The sequence below is a fragment of the Somniosus microcephalus genome, unplaced genomic scaffold, assembly GCF_052327205.1.
Source record: "Somniosus microcephalus isolate GS21.2 unplaced genomic scaffold, FLI_Smic_1.0 unresolved_chr1, whole genome shotgun sequence".
Taxonomy (NCBI): Eukaryota; Metazoa; Chordata; class Chondrichthyes; order Squaliformes; family Somniosidae; genus Somniosus; species Somniosus microcephalus.
In genome coordinates, this window is record NW_028225179.1 from 161871454 (window position 1) to 161892117 (window position 20664).

The following is a 20664-nucleotide window of genomic DNA, read 5'->3' on the forward strand; positions in this document are numbered from 1 at the left end:
TAAAGTGTGGTGCCCAGAACTGTACACAAGACTCCAGCTGAGGCCAAAACCCTGCAGCTGTACAAAACCCTGGTTAGACCACACCTGGAGCACTGTGAGCAGTTCTGGGCATCACACCTTAGGAAGGATATATTGGCCTTGGAGGGAGTGCAGCGTAGGTTTACCAGAATGATACCTGGACTTCAAGGGTTAAGTTACGAGGAGGGATTACACAAACTAGGGTTGTATTCCCTGGAATTTAGAAAGTTAAGGGGTGATCTGATCGAAGTTTGCAGGATATTAAGGGGAACAGATAGGGTAGATAGAGAAACTATTTCCGCTGGTTGGGGATTCTAGGACTAGGGGGCAGAGTCTAAAAATTAGAGCCAGACCTTTCAGGAGTGAAATTGGAAAACACTTCTACACACAAAGGGTGGTAGAAGTTTGGAACTCTCTTCCGCAAACAGCAATTGATGCTCGGTCAATTGTTAATTTTAAATCTGAGATTGATAGGCTTTTGTTAACCAAAGGTATTAAGGGATATGGGCCAAAGGCGGGTGTATGGAGTTAGGTCACAGATCAGCCATGATCTCATAAGAACATAAGAACATAAGAAATAGGAGCAGGAGTAGGCCAATCGGCACCTCTAGCCTGCCCCGCCATTCAATAAGATCATGGCTGATCTGATCCTAACCACCAATCCACGATCACAGAACCATCTCCTGAATCTAACGGAATTAGTCACTGAAGGCGAGCATGCAGGTGCAACAGGCGGTCAAGAAGGCAAACGGTATGCTGGCCTTCATAGCAAAAGGGTTAGAATACAGGAACAGGGATACCTTGCTGCAGCTGTACAGGGCACTGGTGAGACCACACCTCGAGTACTGTGTACAGTTTTGGTCGCCTCATCTGAGGAAGGATGTTCTTGCCATGGAGGGGGTGCAGCGGCGATTCACCAGGCTGATACCAGGAATGGCGGGAATGACCTATGAGGAGAGACTATGTAGTTTAGGGATGTACACACTGGAGTTTAGAAGATTGAGAGGGGACCTTATAGAAGTGTATAAAATTCTGACAGGTCTAGACAGACTGGATGCAGAAGGAATGTTTCCCTTGGCGGGTGAAAACAGAACTAGAGGACATAATTTAAGGATAAGGGCTAAACCATTTAGGACAGAGATGAGGGGGAATTTCTTCACTCAGAGAGTGGTGAACCTGTGGAACTCATTGCCACAGAGGGCAGTGTACGCCAGCTCATTAAATATATTTAAGAGGGAATTAGATATATTTCTACGGGCAAAAGGGGTTAAGGGTTACGGAGAGAAGGCGGGGACGGGATACTGAATTAAAGGATCAGCCATGATCTCATTAAATGGCGGAGCAGGCACGAAGGGCCGAATGGCCTACTCCTGCTCCTATCTTCTATGTATCTATGTATCTATGTAGGATCAGGCTACACGGCCCCTGGGCCCGCTCCGCTACCCACAGGGCCACGACCGATCCGAACACAGACTCATGTCCAAATTCCTGCCCGCTCCCCGTAACCCTTAATTCCCTTTACTTCTAGGAAACTGTCTATTTCTGTTTTAAATTTATGTAATGATGTAGCTTCTACAGCTTTTGGGGCAGAATATTCCATGGACCTACCACCCTCTGAGTGAAGTAGTTCCTCCTCATCTCAGTTTTGAAAGAGCAGCCCCTTATTCTAAGACTATGCTCCCTAGTTCTAGTTTCACCCATCATCAAGAACATCCTCCCCGTATCCGCCCGATGCAACCCCTTCACAATCTTATATGTTTCAATAAGATCGCCTCTCATTCTTCTGAACTCCAATGAGTAGAGTCCCAATCTACTCAACCTCTCCTCATATGTCCATCCCCTCATCCCCAGGATTAACCGAGTGAACCTTCTTTGTACTGACTCGAGAGCAAGTATGTCTTTTCTTAAGTATGGAGACCAAAACTGTACACAGTATTCCAGGTGCGGTCTCACCAATACCTTGTACAACTGAAGCAATACCTCCCTATTTTTATATTCTATCCCCCTAGCAATGAAAGCCAACATTCCATTGGCCTTCTTAATCACTTGCTGCACCTGCATACTAACCTTTTGAGTTTCGTGCACCAGGACCCCCAGATCCCTTTGTATTTCAGTACTTTCCAGTTTCTTGCCATTAAGATATTAAATTGCTCTACGATTTTTCCTGCCAAAGTGCATAACCTCACACTTTCCAGTATTGTATTCCATCTGCCAAATCGCTGCCCACTTACTTAGCCTGTCTATGTCCCCTTGCTGGTTTTTTATGTCCTCCTCACTCACTACTTTCCCTCCCATTTTAGTATCATCTGCAAACTTTGATATGTTACACTCGGTCCCCTCCTCCAAATCGTTAATATAAATTGTAAAGAGTTGGGGACCCAGCACTGACCCCTGCGGAACACAACTAGTTACTGATTGCCAGTCTGAGAATGAACCATTTATCTCATTGAATGGCGGAACAGGCTCGAGGGGCTGAATGGCCTCCTCCTGTCCTATGTTCCTAACTAGTGATTTGTAAAAGTTTAGTGTAACTTCCTTGTTTTTGTATTCAATGGCACTGTTTACAAAGCCAAGTATCCCATACGCTTTCTGAACCGCCTCACCAACTTGCCGTGGCACTTTCAAAGACTTGTGAATATGGACCCCCAGGTCCCTCTGCTCTTGCACCCCCTCAAAATAGTCCCATTTAGATTATAGGGCCTCTCCCTGTTGTTTCTCCCAAAGTGCATCACTTCACACTTATCCTCATTTAATTTCATCTGCCTTGTGTCTGCTCATTTCACAGTCTGTCTCTGTCCTTCTGAAGTCTGCTACTACTACACTCACAAAACTTGGCAACATAGTAAATAGTATCATCCGTAAACTTTGAAATTGTTCACCTATACCCAAGTCCAGGTCATTTATATCTAACAAGAAAAGCAATGGTCCTAATTCCGACCCCTGGGGGAGCCCACTGCATACTTCCCTCCAGTCAGAAAAACATCCCTCAACACTGCTCACTGCCTCCTCTCCCTTAGCCAATTATATACCCAAATTACCATCAGCCCTTTAATTCCCTCTGCTTCTATTTTCAGAGTAAGTCTCTTATGTGGTATTTTATCAAATGCCTTTTCAAAGTCCATATATACAATATCTGCTGCACTACCTTCATCAACCCTCTGTTACTTCTTCAGAGAACTCAATCAGGTTAATCAGACACGATTTACCTTTAACAAATCCATACTGGCTGCCCCTTATTAATCCACGCTTCTCCAAGTGAGAATTAATTTTGTCCTTGACAATGGTCTCTACTCGTTCACCCACCACTGTAGGGGTCGCAAAATCCCCTCAGCCCCCGAAGATCGGGAAATATTAATCCACATTGTGGACGAAGACTTGTGTGATTTAAATTGTCTCTGGGTTGGACAATGTTTTAAAACATACCCAGAACCGCAAAAGGCTGCGTTAAAAAGCTCGTAAGCTAGGCAGCACTTGGACACTGGAATCAAAGAACTTTGTGAAAATCGCACACTTTAAGATTGTACATTTTATTAAAAGATGTACTCTTGAGTTTTGGACTGTTTAAATTGCCCAGGGCATAAAAATGGCTGAACAGACCTCATGGAAACAGAATTTTAAAAGGCAGCAGAAAAGGACAGACAGGCTGTTAGCATATGAAAAGCTCAGCGCTGCCCTGTAGTAAGTTTGAATGGAGCCCGAGCTGTCAGTCACCCTGGGGTATTGGGTGGGTCTGGTAACCTACAAGCTGCTTGTTTACACTGGGGAGTGGCCCATTTGAATCAGCCAATCATCGGACGGCAAGCACAATGGGTTGTTAACACACATCCATTCACTGAAATTGACTCTACTACATGATGCCTCCATGTATGAATGGAGGAAGTTAAAAGCCCTTCTCTTGTGTATTCGGACTTTTCGGCGCGAAAACAGCAGGGACTCCCAGGGTATAAAGATTAAGCCCAGGAAGTCCTCTGCCCCCTTTTTTGTCTCTTTTACTCTTTGGACTGCAGGTGAGCAAGGCTTCTGACCCACTAGCAAGACAATCTAGGGAGAAGTAAAGGGGTGGTAATTTAAGGGAAATGTTGCTAAAATTGTACGGTTAACATTGTAGTAATTTATCCCTCGTTTTTGCCATCTGCCTTCCCCTGTTAAGCAATTTTACCGTGATTACCTTGATCGTGTGGTGTAGTTTCTTTAGTTTTAATAAAATTTGACTTTCTTGCATCCAGACCATTTGTCTGTTTTTAATATATCATTAATTATAAGTTCCTCCAGTCAGAACTGGAGGGGGTTTTTTTAGCGATTCGAAACCGCTGATTGAAATTGGTCACAGTGCAGTGGCAAAGGCTGCCTGACCAGGTAAATTACCGTAAACCAGGTAAAGGATGCCCACCTACAAATTGGCGACCGCGGCAGGACTGGAGGCAGTTTTTGACAGGATAATTGGTCTGGATCTGGAGAAAGCATCAGCTCTTGCTTTTCTTGCTTTCAGTCTGTGGGTAGCCCTGCAGAAGTTAGTGGCAGCATGTAAGCTGACCTATAATACTATAGGTGGCTGGGTTAAGAAGGGTGAGATGAGGCTGCGGGAAGAGGTTACAGAGGCCAAGAATCGGGAGTCAGAGTTTGAAAAATGCCAGGCAGAGGTAGAACGCCTCATAAGAAAGGTGAATGAGGCCAGAGATAGTGGGATGAGGGTGTGGGAAGAAAATGCACGCCTCACACTAGAGGTCACAAAATGCCAGGCAGAGATAGAGCGTTTTGTGCAGGGAGTCACAGAGGCTAGGGACAGTGAGATGAGGCTACAGGAGGAAAACGCACATCTCACCCAAGAAGCTAGCAAGGGCAAAAGCCACACGAGGCACAAGGTAGAGTTCCTAAAGTGCCAAATTACAGAAGCAAAGAGTAACGAGATGAGTCGGCGGGAAGAGAATGCCCGCCTCACCTCAGAAGTAACAGAGCAGGATGAAAAGGTTAGGGAGGTAAAGGCAGCTTATAAGCTGGCCTGCGACCAAAGATTTAGTGGAGCAGATCATACCCCATGTAACAGACAGATAGAGAATTTGGGTATGGAGTTATTAAGGACTAAAGGGATGGTATGTCTCATAAGTCCGAAGGGAAGACTGTTGGACAGTACCAGCAGCCGAAATCAAACCGCCCCACGGGCAGCACCCAGAACACAGCTGGCTAGGGAATTAGAGGTCCCAAGACCGCAGCCCACAGCTCCGAGTTTTGAGGAGCTCTGGCAGCAAGAAGGGGTGGACAATGGGGTGGTAGGAGAACGCCAGCAAGTCCCACTAGGCAGGCGGGGACCAGGATCAGTGTACCCCCTCCGACAACGGAGGTACGGTCCGCCCGTGAATGACAATGACCCAGGGGCTGTACAGCATACCTATCTGGTACCGTATGATACCCAACAGCTCAGAGGCCTGGTGAAACATATTCCCCTGCTCTCCAAAAAGGGAGACCCCTCAGTGCACTTCCAAGAGATAGAACAGGCAGCCTGTGTTAACGGCTGTGATGACGAAGAGAAAGCCAAAATGTTGCTTTTCTCTGTAGATAGTAAGCTCTATCAGACCCTTTCAGATGAGGCTAAGAGAGGGCAGAAGGGTTTTGAGGACCTAAAGGAGGAAACACTGGAAGCCATGGGTGCGAACGACGGCAGTCCGTTCGATCGCATAGGGAAAGCTCTGCAGAAGGAAGGGGAGACCCCACAGGCATTTGCAGACAGGCTGTGGCCAGTCTACAACAGCGCGTGTACAGGGGGACAAGATAGGGCACACCTGAACCAGCGGCAGCGGACCCAATGGCTTCGTTGCCTGGTGTCCAATTGCCTGCCCCAGATAAAAGCAAAGGCTGATACTTGGTTTGACCACCGAGAGCCCCTAGCAACCGAAGAGACTGTAATCCGGCAGCTCACGGTAGCATATAGGAACGGTAGGAATAGTGGGACCCCCCAGCAAAAGGGCAAGGTCCACGAGGTTAAACCTGGGGCTCAATACAAGAAAGAGTGGCGCCAGGAGGGGAGCCGTCCCTCCCAGAACAAGGTCACTTGTTACAGGTGCGGGGAGGATGGCCACTGGCGCAGGGATTGTGAAAAGCCTGGGAGAGACGATAAAGCCAGGACCCCCGAGGCCCAACTCAGAAGGCAGAGACAGAAACTTCTCCCGATACAGTCGAGTCCATCATGGAGTCGATAAAATCTTTCCTCAGGGCCAATCAGGGAAAGGTAGCAGCAATCAGTGGTGCTGCAGCCCACTCGCCCACCTCTGCCTCCCCACAATGACTGGAGCCCGCGCAGCCTGTCCGTCTGTGTAATCTCCGGTACGATGAATGGAAGAGACCGCTCGTACAGATGGAGGTAGAGAAGGTTACAGGGACTTATCTATTGGATACGGGGGCATCATGCACCGGGATCCATACGGATAATCCCACCACCTCACCTCTGTCTAACGGGGTTCCATACATACTATCGGGATTCACCGGTCAGGAACAGGCGGGGGTAATTTATGGGCGGGCAGCAGACAGCATGGGGAAGCAGCATCGGAATAACCGGCTGCTGCTCGAGCCTAGCAAGAGCCACCAGTGGGAGATAGGAGACCTAGTGATGGTAAGAAACTATTCCCAGGTGGGAAGTTTAGAGCCACTCTACATGGGACCCTATAGTATAGTTGATAGGGCCAGCCCCATGGTCTATGCAGTAAAACTACCCCGGTGCACAAAGTGGTTCCAAGCCAACCAATGTAAATTGTATTAATCTGACCATACAAGTTCAAGTTCACAGGCTGTAAAGACAGGTGCTGTGGCTTGTTTCAAGGGAAAAGTTGTCCGGCCCACCAATTGGGACACTTCCCCGCCCCAGTGGGACCTAAGTTTTGGCCAAAGTTTAAATTTGAACCAGTTATTTAGTTCAGAAACAGAGAAACCGCAGCCTGAGAGTAGAAATCTGCAGGCTGCTGCGAGTTCATTCACAGAAAATCGCTTGGGGGGCTCCAGGGAGGAGCCGCCTTTTGAAGAGACTGCCTGCTCATGCGTAGTCGCAGGTCTGGAGACAGGAATTCCCCAGTCTTTTGAATGGCCTGTTCACACAGGTGCAGTTCCCCAGCCCGTGACCACAGCGGCTCCTCTTCAGTTTTCTCGCGCAGGCGCAGTCACCTGTTTAAAGGAACAAGCTTCCCAGCCCGCTTCTAGAGTGGTTCCCCCTATGGTGTGGGACTCTGGGAGGAAGGGATAGCAATTCCTCTTGCAGGGGACATATGGAAGGAGCTGGTACCAGGTTTTGGACCTGGAGAGGAAGATTTTCAGCCACCAGCAGCGGGTGGTGAGGGGATACCTGCCCCCAGTACAGGAGTGGGTAGGGAAAAGGAGACAAACCCGGATTACTGGCAGGCTGCCAGGTATATTAAACAGTGCGGGCTGTTTGCATCAGGGGGAGAAGGTTCCCAGCCAGCTAGGGCTGTGACCCAGGCTCAGGGTCCATCAGCCAAAGTTTCCCCCACAGAGATGCCCCTCAGAAGGTCTCAGTGGGTCCACAAGCCCAAGATAAGATGGTCACCAGAGTACCCGCCACAAAGAGCAATCTCCCGAGCCCGGGAGGAAACAGATCACAGAGGTCCCCAATTAGCAGCCATAAGCTGCCAGGGACCGGAAGCAACAGGCAGTCCAGCTTTGCTGCAGGCAGCAGTAATCTGCGACGGTGACACCAGAGATTAACCTGGCCGTCCGGAGATGTGCGGCATTTGTATTATAGCTTTGTGTTAAGTTACCAATGTTTATAGCTTGCTTTTAAGGTGTTTAAATTTTAAGTTTAGAATGTAACTAATAGTTTTGAGTTTAAGTTTATAAGTGTGCCAAATGCCTGTATTTTGGTCTGAGGGCGAGGGACCTGACCATGTCTCCACCTAAGACAGCAGGTCAGTGAGAGACCTGGCTATTATGTCCGTGTGTAATTGAGACACGGACTGCAGGAGTTGGTTATAACAGGTCTTTACTGAGTAGAGACAAACGGGAACTAACTATGCAAAGTTACTACACAGGCTTATATACAGGGGTGGTCACTACTGGTACTGCAGTATACAGGCTGCAGAATATAGTTCCTTCTGCAAAGTACATACACGACACTGGCTTATATACAGGGGTGGTCACTACTGGTACTGCAGTATACAGGGGCTGCAGAATATAGTTCCTTCTGCAAAGTACATACACTACACAGGCTTATATACAGGGGTGGTCACTACTGGTACTGCAGTATACAGGGGCTGCAGAATATAGTTCCTTCTGCAAAGTACATACACTACAATTCCTCCCCTTTTAGCTAAACAGTACATAACATTCGATTAATAATTAAATAACATATTTACAATTACAGTTGTCATATACATTAGCTGAAGTTAAGCAATTATAAGTTCAGTCTTTGAGGAGGCTTCCTGATTCTGTCTGGATAACGCCTCTTTGGGGTATCAGGTTCTTCTGGCAGAGTTTATTCGGAATCAACGTCGTTGTTGGGTTCGTCTGCTTCCAATATTCCCGATTCTGAGGTAGATGCAATTGGTACTTCGGTTTCATCACCAGGTGTATCGGATCGTGGTGTGGAATTGATGTTTTCCAGTGACTCTAGAATCTGGTCAGCATGGCATCTTACAATGCTCTCTCCAATGTCCACGGTATACATTAGAGGTCCTTGCCATGTGCAGATCGTTCCTGGCTGCCATTTCTCTGTGCGGTAGTCCCGGGCCAAAACTGGTTGACCTATCTTAAAACTCCTGGTCGGCCTTTCATTCATATTCTGAAACTGCCTGTTCTCCACATCTCTTCTGATGTTTGGCTTAACCAAATCCAAGCGGCATCGTAGTCTTCGATTGAAGAACATCATGGCTGGAGTTTGGTTGGTAACCGCATGTGTCGCATTCCGGTAGGCAAACAATAAGTTATCTACCTTGTGTTGTAGGGGTATGTCTTCATTACACATTGCCTTGATAGCCTTCTTGAATGTTTGAACGAACCTCTCAGCCAATCCATTGGTGGCTGGATGATATGGGGCGGATGTGTAATGCTTAACACCATTGTTCTTTAAGAACCTCCGGAACTCTTCAGACACAAACTGTGGTCCATTGTCGGAGCAAATCTGTTCAGGCAGCCCATTTCTGGCGAATATGGTTCGTAAGACTGTTATAGTTTTTTCTGTGGTTGTTGAGGACATTTTTATTACCTCTGGCCACTTTGAATGTGCATCCACCGCAATTAAAAACATCGAGTCCATAAATGGACCAGCAAAATCAATGTGCACCCTTTGCCATGGAGATGAGGGCCACTCCCATGGATGTAGAGGGGCTTGTGGTGGGGCGTTTTGGACCTTCTGTCATCCTGTACAGCTCTTGGTCATCTCTTCGATTTCTCTATCGATTCCCGGCCACCACACAAATGCTCTGGCTAAGTTCTTCATTTTTACCCCTCCCAGATGACCCTCATGAAGCTCATTGAGCACTCTATCCTTCAATTTGGGTGGAATTACTACTCTGGATCCACACATCAAGGTTCCTCTGCACACTGACAGCTGTTCTCTTCTCGGCGAGAATGCTGGCAGCAGTGGTTCGCCATGTGCTGGCCATCCATTCACCGTTAAATCATAGACCCAGGAGAGTGTCGGGTCATTTCGTGTTTCCTTTTCTATGTTTGCATTCGTCACAGGTAGACATTCGACTAAGGTCGAGTGGAATATCTCCACTGGATCCACTGCAGGTGCTTCTTCCACCATCGGCAATGGTAGGCGCAACAACCCATCAGCATTCCCATGCTGTTTAGTTCCTTTGTACTCGATGTCATATTGGTGTGCCCCTAGGAAAAGGGACCACCTCTGTAGCCATTGTGCTGTCATTATCGGGATGCCCTTCTGAGGGTTGAAAATGGAGACAAGAGTTTGATGAGCGGTTAGTAGAGTAAATTTCTGACCGTGCAGGTAGTGATTGAACTTCTTCACCCCCCACACCAGGCTGAGGGCCTTTCTGTCAATCTGGGTGTAGTTACGCTCGGCTGAAGTTAACGAGCGTGACGCAAAAGCTATCGGCCTCTCTGAACCATCAAGGAATTTATGTGACAGTACCGCTCCAATGCCGTAGGGAGATGCATCACACGCCAGTCTTATCGGTAGTGATGGGTTGTAGTGAGCCAATACTTCTCTTGAAGTGATTAGGTCTTTACTCTTCTGAAAGGCCCACTTACATTCATCGCTCCATTTCCATGCTACTCCAGTTTGTAGTAGGGCGTTCAGTGGGTGCAGAATTGTGGACAAATTCGGCAAAAACTTATGGTAGTAATTCACCAATCCGAGGAATGACCTCAGTTGCGACACATTTTCAATCGCTGGAGCCTTAACTACCGCTTCAATTTTGTCAGGGGACTTATGTAACCCCTCTTCATCAATCACGTGGGCACAATACGATATCTTAAAAAACTCGCACTTGGGGCGATTGGCTCGTAGCCCATGTTCTCTTAGTCTAGTGAGCACCTGCTCTAGGTTGGCAAGGTGTTCACTGTCATCTTCACCTGTCACTAGGATGTCGTCCAAGTAACACTGAGTCCCCGGAATCCCTTGCAGGACTTGTTCCATCACTCTTTGCCATATCGCCGGAGCTGATGCTACTCCGAATACCAGTCGATTATACTGGTAAAGACCTTTGTGAGTGTTTATCGTGAGATACTTCCTAGAGGATTCTTCAACCTCCATCTGCAAATATGCTTGTGCTAGGTCAATTTTTGTAAAACGCTTCCCTCCCGATAGTGAGGCGAAAATATCTTCTATCCTCAGGAGAGGATATTGTACTGTGTGAAGGACTGGGTTCACCATCACCTTGAAGTCCCCACAGATGCAAACCTTCCTTGGCTCCTCAGACTTATTGTTTAACGTTTTCTTCATGACAGGAACGATGGATGTCGCCCACTCGCTCCAGTCTACCTTAGGTAACACGCCTGCATTCTCCAGTTTCTCCAGCTCTGCCTCGACGGCTGGGCGAATTGCATATGGTACCGGTCTTGCTTTGAAAAATTGGGAATTGTATTCTCTTCTATTTTTATCGAGGCGGTTACGCCTTTAAGAGTTCCCAGTTCCTGTTGAAATACCTCTTTGGCGTTAGCCAAGATTTTTGACAATCATCCAGGTGTGCCGTCGTCATCCTTTTTACCAGCCACCGTCAGTGCCTGAATGGAGTGCCAGTCTAAATTTATCTTTCTGATCCATTCATGTCCCAATAACGGTGGTCCACCACCTTGCAGTATGTACAGATACAATTTCTGTATTTCCTTGCCGTTGTATTCGACAGGCACCCTTATTTTCCCTCTGGGGTGTACTTTCTGCCCCGTATACGTCTTCAAGACAATGGATGTCTCTTTCAAGGGTATGTGTGAGAATAGCCGCTCATAGTCTTGTCGATTCATGACGGTCAGAGCTGATCCTGTATCCAATTCCATTTTGACTTGGGACCCTGCTATCGTGAGGGTGACCCAAATGGTTCGGTGATCCTCTTTTGCGATTACGTTGTGAAGTTTGAGACAGCTTAGTCTCTTGTTCCCGGATTCACTATCGCTCATCTGGTCTTCGGAACTACTGTCTGTCAGCTTTTGTACTTTCCTGTACTGTTCCTTAGTAGCTTTTTTGTTGTCGTTAGTTGTAGTGTATGTACCTTTAAGAGCCCCTGTGTACTGTAATACCGGTAGTGACCACTCGGGTATATAAGCCTGTATAGCGTCCCGTATCTTTTAGTTCACCTCCAGACTTTGTTCATTAAACACCTGTTAAACCAACTCCTGCATTCCGTGTCTCCATTAACACACGGATACAACAGTGGCGACGAATTGGAAACGGACTTACCTGCAATTCGGCAGCACCTCAAGGAGATTGATTCCTCAGACGAAGGTCGAAGAAAAAAAAAACCCAAAAAAAACTGAGTTCACCAGCTAGCCGGGCTGGTGGCAGGTACTGCACTAATCCTTCCTGGGCGGCGGGCTGGGGATCGATCGGGTGGCTCTGCAGCGGGGCCAAGCAGCGAGTCGGAAGGCAGAGGCAAACAGAGACGGAGGGTGGAGCACTCAGGAGATGGCCGGCGCTGCAAAGCAGGTCGGCGTTCGGACCAAGCAGAGGGAGGGAAAAGTCCCAGAGAGTCCGGTGGGAACGAGTCTCCAACTATTAAAAATATCTGTGTAAATAAAAACCGCGAAGAACAGCGTTGTCAGCAGCGGCAGCGGCAGGAAAGCGCGGGAGGCGCCATTTTTTCTTGGCAGGGAAGAAAGGAAAGCGCGGGAGGCGCCATTTTTGATTTTCAGGATGCCTAAGACTGGCAATATTACTGCTTTCGATAGTGATATAGAGGATTGGACCACATATGTGGAAAGAGTGGAGGTATATTGCACAGCGAATGAAGTAGAGGATGATAAAAAGGCATCGGTACTTCTAAATCTGATGGGTGCAAGGACATACGGGCTGTTACGAAACTTAATCACTCCAGCCAAACCGATGGACAAGAATTTTAAGGAGATTGTTGATACCCTACAGGAGCACTTAAACCCAACACTGCTGCTGATAGTGGAACGATTCAAATTCTGCAGGAGGAATCAGCACAAGAATGAAAGTAATGCTGATTACCTCACCGAATTAAGAAAGCTGTCAAAGCACTGCCAATTCGGGGCAGGACTGGCAGATTCTCTACGAGACAAATTCGTCTGCGGTCTCCTAAATGAAGGAACACAGAAAAGACTACTTTCTGAGAAAGATTTGACACTGGACACGGCTTTCAGTGTGTCTGTATCATACAAAGCAGCAGCAAGAGGAGCTGCAGAGATACAGCAAAAGTCATAGTCATAGAGTCATAGAGTTTTACAGCACAGAAAGAGGCCCTTCGGCCCATCGTGTCTGCGCCAGCCATCAAGCCCTGTCTAATCTAATCCCATTTTCCGGCATTTGGTCCATAGCCTTGTATGCAATGGCATTTCAAGTGCTCATCCAAATGCTTCTTGAATGTTGTGAGGGTTCCTGCCTCTACCACCCTTTCAGGCATTGAGTTCCACATTCCAACCACCCTCTGGGTGAAAATGTTCCTCCTCAAATCCCCTCTAAATCTCCTGCCCCTTACCCTGAATCTGTGCCCCCTTGCTATTGACCCCCCTACTAAGGGGAAAAGTTCCTCTTTATCTACCCTATCTATGCCCCTCATCATTTTGTACACCTCAATCAGGTCCCCCCTCAGCCTTCTTTGCTCCAAGGAAAACAACCCCAGCCTGTCCAGCCTCTCTTCATAGCTGAGGCGCTCCATCCCAGGTAACATCCTGGTGAATCTTCTCTGCACCCTCTCCAAAGCAATCACATCCTTCCTATAGTGAGGCGACCAGAACTGCACACAGTACTCCAGCTGTGGCCTCACCAGCGTTTTGTACAGCTCCATCATAACCTCCCTGCTCTTATATTCCGTGCCTCAGCTAATGAAGGCAAGTATCCCATATGCCTTTTTAACCACCTTATCTACCTGTTCCGCTGCCTTCAGGGATCTATGTACATGTACACCAAGGTCCCTCTGACCCTCTGTACTTCCTAGGGTCCTACCACTCATTGTGTATTCCCTTGCCTTATTTGTCCGTCCAAAATGCATCACCTCGCACTTTTCAGGGTTAAATTCCATTTGCCACTTTTCCGCCCATCTGACCAACCCGTTTATATCATCCTGTAGCCTGAGGCTTTCCTCCTCGCAATTTACCACCCCACCAATTTTCGTGTCATCTGCGAACTTACTGATCATACCTTTTACATTCTCATCCAAGTCATTTATGTAGATCACAAACAACAAGGGACCCAGCACCGATCCCTGAGGTACCCCACTGGACACAGGTTTCCAGTCACAAAAGCAACCTTCGACCATCACCCTCTGCCTCCTGCCACTCAGCCAGTTTAGGATCCAACGCGCCAAGGCACCCTGGATCCCATGGGCTCTTACCTTCTTGACTAGTCTCCTATGCGGGACTTTGTCAAAAGCTTTACTGAAGTCCATGTAAACCACATCCACAGCATTTCCCTCATCCACACACCTAGTCACCCCCTTGAAAAATTCAATCAGTTTTGTCAGACATGATTTACCCTTGACAAAGCCATGCTGACTGTCCCCGATTAATCCTTGCCTCTCCAAGTGGAGACTAATTTTGTCTTTCAGAATTTTTTCCAATAATTTCCCTACCACAGATGTTAGGCTCACTGGCCTGTAATTCACTGGTTTATCCCTGCTACCCTTCTTGAATAATGGTACTATGTTAGCTGTTCTCCAGTCCTCTGGTACATCCCCTGTGGCCAGAGAGGTTCTGAAAATTTGTGTCAGAGCCCCTGCAATTTCCTCCTTTGCCTCCCACAGCAGCCTGGGATACATCTTGTCCGGGCCTGGGGATTTATCCACTTTTTGGCCTGCTAAAACCGTTAGCACCTCCTCCCTCTCGATGCTAATATGTTCAAGTATGTCACAGTCCCCTTGCCCGATTTCTATGTCTGCATCGTCTTTCTCCATAGTGAACACAGATGCAAAAAATTCATTTAAAACCCTGCCTACATCATCTGGCTCTACACACAGATTGCCACTTTGGTCCCTAATGGGCCCTACCCTTTCCCTGGTTATCCTCTTGCCCTTAATATACTTATAAAACATCTTAGGATTTTCCTTTATTTTGCTCGCCAGTGTTATTTCATGGCCCCTCCTCGCCCTCCTAATTTCTTTTTTAAGTATGCCCCTGCACTTTTTATACTCCTCTAGGGCTTCTTCCGTCTTTAGTCTTTTGTAACTGCCAAAAGCCCCCCTTTTATTTCTAATGCATTTTTGTATATCCCTTGTCATCCAAGGTTCCCTTTGCTTGTTGGTCCCACCCTTGACCTTTACAGGAACATGTTGGCGTTGTACTCTCTCTATTTCCCTTCTGAAAGTCTCCCACTGTTTTGATGTGGATTTTCCTATAAGTAGCTGCTCCCAGTCCACTTTGGCCAGATCCTGCCTTATCATATTAAAATCGGCCTTCCCCCAATTTAGAACCCTTATTTCCGGGCCGTCTTTGTCTTTTTCCATGACCACCTTAAATCTCACCAAATTATGGTCACTGTCGCCAAAATGCTCTCCTACTGACACTTCCACCACTTGCCCGGCTACATTCCCCAGAATTAGGTCCAGTACCGCCCCCTCTCTTGTAGGACTTTCTACATGTTGGCTCAAAAAGCTCTTCTGGATGCACTTTAAGAATTCTGCACCCTCTAAGCCTTTCACACTCTGACTATTCCAATTTATATTGGGGAAGTTGAAATCCCCCACTATTATTACCCTATTATTTTTGCACTTTTCTGAGATTTGCCTACATATCTGTTCCTCTATCTCCCCCTGACTGTTTGGGGCCTATAGTACACTCCCAGCAAAGTGCTTGCCCCCTTTTTGTTTTTAAGTTCTACCCATATGGCCTCATTAGAGGAACCCGCTAATATATCATCCCTCCTTACAGCAGTAATTGACTCCTTAATTAATATTGCAACACCCCCTCCCCTTTTACACCCCCCTCTGTCTCGCCTGAAGATTCTATACCCCGGAATATTGAGCTGCCAGTCCTGACCCTCCCTCAACCATGTCTCCGTGATAGCAACAATATCGTACTCCCATGTGTTCAACAACAACTTCAGTTCATCCACCTTATTTGCAAGACTCCTTGCATTAAAATAAATGCCTTCCAGCCCTGCCATATTCTCTTTTGCCTTCACATATTTGCTCTGCCTTCCCAGCTGACTTGTTTTTCCCTCTGTATTTGGCTGTAAATCACCCCCTACTATAGCTCCACTCTGTACCCCATCCCCCTGCCAAGTTAGTTTAAACCCCCCCCCCCAGCAGTGCTAGCAAACCTCCCCGCAAGGATATTGGTTCCCCTCTGGTTCAGGTGTAAACTGTCCGACTTGTACAAGTCCCACCTTTCCCAGAAGCAGACCCAGTGATCCAGGAAACTAAAGCCCTCCCCCCTGCACCATCCCTTTAGCCACGCATTCATCTGTTCTATCTTCCTATTCCTATACTCACTAGCACGTGGCACCGGGAGTAATCCAGAGATTACAACCCTTGAGGTCCTGCTCTTTAATCCTTCACCTAGCTCCCTAAATTCTTGCTGCAGGACCTCATCCCTCTTTTTACCTATGTCGTTGGTACCAATGTGGACCACGACCACTGGCTGTTCACCCTCCCCCTCCAGAATGCCCTGCAGCCGCTCAGTGACATCCTTGACCCTGGCACCAGGGAGGCAACAAACCATCCTGGATTCACGTCTACGGCCACAGAAACGCCTATCTGTTCCCCTTACTATAGAATCCCCTATCACTATTGCTCTCCCATTCTTTTTCCCCCCTTCCTGGGCAGCAGGAGCACCCCCAGTGCCAGGAAGTTGGCTGCTGCTGCCTTCCCCTGGTGAGTCATCCCCCTCAACAGTATCCAAAGCGGTATACTTGTTTGAAAGGGGGATGTCCGCAGGGGTTCCCTGCACTACCTGCCTGCCTTTGTTGCTCCACCTGATGGTCACCCCCTGTGCTGCCCTACCCTGAGGCATGAACAACTCGCTAAACGTGCTATCCACGAGCCTCTCAGCATCGCGCATGCTCCAAAATTCATCCACCCGCAGCTCGAGCGCCGCAATGCAGCCTACAAGTAGCTGCAGCTGAATGCATTTCCCACACACATGGTCGTCAGGGACACTGGCAGCATCCCTGACTTCCCACATGGAGCAAGAGGAGCAGAACACGGGTCTGAACTCTCCTGCCATGACTTACTCCTTTAATTAATTTCAAAATTTATTCAATACCCCAGTTACAGGTATACTCTAGGGCGCTTTATTTACCAACTATCCCCACTACACCACAGAAATTTAACACCACAGAATTCAAGCTTGTATTGAAAAGAGAGAAATACTCACCAACCAATCACTTACCTGCACCCTGGTGACGTCACACTTGGATTACTTTTTACCTCTCTCCTGGAACCTGGATTGGTCGGTGCCTCTGACTGCTCCCTCTTATACTCAGCCGCCTCGGGCTGCTCCCGCGCAGGTCCGCTGCTTCTCCGTTCTCGGGGCTGTGGGCCTCGGTGCCTCTGACTGCTCCCTTTTAAGCCTTTAAGCCACAGGACTTCGGCACCCATGAAATGACACGAGGTTTCGAGAGATATTATCGCTGTGGCTGATCCACCCATGACCAGAGGGACTGCTGGTTCAAGGACAAAGCATGCAGGCAATGCAGAAAGATGGGACACATTGCACGTGTATGCAGATCTGGAAACAAAAAATCCACTGACAGAAAAAAAATCAATAAGGAAAAGTACAGAAAGGTACAAATGATGATGGACAGTAGCTCCGAAGACCAGAAGAGCGATAGCGACTCCAGAAACAAGAGACTAAGCTGTCTCAAATTACATAATGTAATTGCCAAAGAAGATTACCAGACCATTTGGGTTACCCTCACGATAGCAGCTATTTCCGCATATACCTTTGAAAGACACATCCATTATCTTGAAGACATATATGGGGCAGAAAGTATACCCCAGAGGGAAAATATGGGTGCCTGTTGTATACAACGGCAAGGAAATACAGAAGTTGTATTTATACGTTCTGCAAGATGGTGGTCCACCGCTGTTGGGACGTGAATGGATCAGGAAGATACGTTTAGACTGGCACTCCATTCAGGCACTGACGGTGACCAGTAAGAAAAAAAATGATGATGACGTCACCTGAACGATTAAAAGACATCTTGGCCAATGCCAAAGAAGTGCTTCTACAGGAACTAGGAACCTTGAAAGGCGTCACCGCCTCAATAAAAGTAGAAGATGCGGCAATTCCCAAGTTTTTTAAGGCAAGGTCGGTGCCATACGCAATTCGTCCAGCAGTCGAGGCAGAGCTGGAGAATTTGGAAAAGGCAGGCGTGTTATCCAAGGTAGATTGGAGCGAGTGGGCAACACCCATCGTCCCGGTCATGAAGAAAACGTTGAATAATGATAAATCTGAAGAACAGAGAAAAATTCGCATCTGTGGGAACTTCAAGGTGACTGTAAACCCGGTCCTTCACACGGTACAGTATCCTCTTCCGAGGATAGAAGTTATTTTTGCCTCACTATCCGGAGGGAAATGTTTCACCAAAATTGACTTGGCACAGGCATATCTACAGATGGAGGTTGAGGAGGCCTCTAAAAAGTATCTCACGATAAACACACACAAAGGCCTGTACCTGTACAATCGACTGGTTTTCGGAGTAGCATCAGCTCCAGCTATCTGGCAAAGAGCTATGGAGCAAGTCCTGCAAGGGATTCCAGGGACTCAATGCTACCTAGACGACATCCTTGTAACAGGAGAAAATGACAATGAGCACCTTGCCAATTTGGAGCAGGTGCTCACTAGGCTGAGAGAACGGGGCCTACGAGCAAATCGCCCCAAGTGCGAATTTTTCCAGAAACAATTATCATATTGTGGCCATATAATTAACAAAGAAGGGTTGCATAAGTCACCTGAAAAAACTGAAGCAGTCATAAAAGCCCCAGCACCTGAAAATGTCTCACAATTAACGTCGTTCCTGGGATTGATAAATTACTATCATCAATTTTTACAAAACTTGTCAACTGTTCTGCACCCTCTTAACGCACTGCTACAAACGGGAGTAATTTGGAAATGGAGCGAAGACTGTAAATGTGCCTTCCATAATTGCAAAGGCTTGATCACGTCCAAGGAAGTGTTGGCTCATTACAACCCATCACTGCCAATCAGACTGGCATGCGATGCATCCCCTTATGGCGTAGGAGCGGTATTATCGCATAGATTCCCCGATGGCTCGGAGCGGCCGATAGCTTTTGCGTCACGCTCATTGAACTCAGCTGAGCGTAACTATGCCCAGATCGACAGGGAAGCACTCAGCCTGGTGTGGGGAGTGAAGAAATTCAACCATTACCTACACGGACAAGAATTTATCTTGTTGACTGACCATCAACCCCTCGTCTCCATATTCAACCCTAAAAAGGGCGTTCCCATTATGACAGCGCAAAGGCTACAGAGGTGGTCCCTTTTCCTAGGGGCACACCAATAGACATAGAATACAAAGGATCAAAACAGCATGGGAATGCTGACGGTTTATCGCGCCTACCGTTGCCAACGGTAGAAGAGGCACCTACAGTGGACCCAGTGGAGATGTTCCACTGAACCATAGTGGAATGTCTACCAGTAACAAATTCTACCATTGAAAAGGAAATGAGAAATGACCCGACTCTCTCACGAGTCTACGATTTAACGGTGAAGGGATGGCCAGCACATGGTGAACCACTGTTGCCAGCATTCTCGCAAAGAAGAGAACAGCTGTCAGTGTGCCGAGGAACCTTGATGTGTGGATCCAGAGTGGTGATTCCACCCAAACTCCAGGATAAAGTGCTAAAGGAGCTTCACGAGGGGCATCTGGGTGGAGTGAAAATGAAGAACCTAGCCAGAGCATTTGTGTGGTGGCCAGGTATCGATGGAGACATCGAAGATATGACCAAGAGCTGTCGAGGATGCCAGAAGGTCCAAAACGCCCCACCACAAGCCCCTCTACATCCATGGGAGTGGCCCTCATCTCCATGGCAAAGGGTACACATCGACTTTGCTGGTCCATTTATGGACTCAATGTTCTTAATCACGGTTGATGCACACTCCAAGTGGCCGGAGGTAATAAAAATGTCCTCCACCACCACGGAAAAAACCATCACAGTATTAAGGACCATATTTGCCAGGAATGGGCTGCCTGAACAGATCTGTTCTGATAATGGACCACAATTTGTGTCCGAAGAATTCAGGAAGTTCTTAAAAAACAATGGGGTTAAGCACTACACGTCCGCCCCATACCATCCCGCCACCAATGGATTAGCTGAAAGGTTTGTCCAGACCTTCAAGAAGGCCATAAAGGCCATGGGTAATGAAGCCATAAATCTACAACATACGGTAGATAACTTCTTGTTTGCGTACAGGAATGCAACACATGTGGTTACAAACCAAACCCCCGCCATGATGTTTTTCAATAGAACACTAAGATGCCGGCTGGATTTGGTCAAGCCAAACGTCAGAAGGGACGTAGAGAACCAGCAATTTCAAAGCATGAATGAAAGGCCAACTAGAACCTTCCAGATAGGTCAACCAGTTTTGGCCCGGGACTACCGTACCGAGAAATGGCAGCCTGGAACTATTTGCACATGACTAGGACCGCTGATGTATACCGTGGACATTGGAGAAAGCATAATAAGGCGCCATGCTGACCAGATCATAGAGTCATCCGAAAAAGGACAACCTACACCACAACTCTATATGCCTAGTGATGAAGCAGAGATACCCATAGTATCTACCTCCGATCCGGTGATACTGGAACCAGATGAACCCGACACTGGCATTGAAGCCGAATCGACCTTGCCAAAAGAACCTACTACACCACCAAAACCTACTACACCCCCGAGGCATGATCCGGACCGAGTCAGGAAGCCTCCAGAGAGACTGAATTTGTAATTGACTAACTTCAGCAAATGTGTAGATTATTCTTCTTGTAAAAATGTTATTTAATGATTACTTAAAATGTTATGTACTATTTATCTAAAAGGGGAGGAATTGTATTGT